The sequence below is a fragment of the Chiloscyllium punctatum genome, chromosome 22, assembly GCF_047496795.1.
Source record: "Chiloscyllium punctatum isolate Juve2018m chromosome 22, sChiPun1.3, whole genome shotgun sequence".
NCBI classification, from domain to species: Eukaryota; Metazoa; Chordata; class Chondrichthyes; order Orectolobiformes; family Hemiscylliidae; genus Chiloscyllium; species Chiloscyllium punctatum.
This window is the reverse complement of record NC_092760.1, coordinates 10017544-10018114: the sequence shown is the minus strand read 5'-3', so window position 1 is coordinate 10018114 and position 571 is coordinate 10017544. Positions and strand designations below refer to the sequence as shown.

Here is a 571-nt window from a genome sequence, read left to right as displayed (position 1 = left end):
TTGTGCTCACAAGTTCATTACCTGATGTCAGAACTTACGGATTAGTTGCTGGATCCATTTCTGTAAATTGGTTCTGCATTCTTTCTAATTCCGATTTTTTTTTTACGAATGTAGCTACTGTTTATGGACTTCGCATCAATATTTCTAATACCATATTTCGATGAATATTAAAACACAACAGCATATCTACTTTGGCACCAGATGATGAGCAATTGAGTCAAAATCGATCGGACGCAGTGAGACAATGATTCTCTCTTCGTGTGGTGTACATCCTTGACTCTATAATTCGACGAAGAATTATTCCCGCAACTTCAGCTGTGTCAGGATCTAGTTTGCAGTGAAAGCCTGTCAATCTGCTAAGGTAACGTTCGTCTGGGTCTCTGCAAAGGATTTGGCGAAATCTTTGGGTCTTGACAATTTGTTCTTCAAACAAATTACGTATTTCATGAATTCAGTTCTTTTACTATGAAAATTGGCAATGCGTTTGCCGCTGTGATGGCCGAGAGGTGAAGGCGTTGGATTTGAAATCCAATGGGGTCTCCCTGCGCAGGTTCGAATCCTGCTCACAGCG

At 40.8% G+C, this 571-nt stretch overlaps 1 non-coding gene across 1 annotated transcript; it reads left to right on the top strand.

Annotated features, from left to right (window-relative positions):
* The first annotated feature begins 489 nt into the window (after window positions 1-489).
* Window positions 490-571, top strand: trnas-uga (transfer RNA serine (anticodon UGA)). Its single transcript has one exon. It is a non-coding gene; the product is annotated as a tRNA-Ser (tRNA).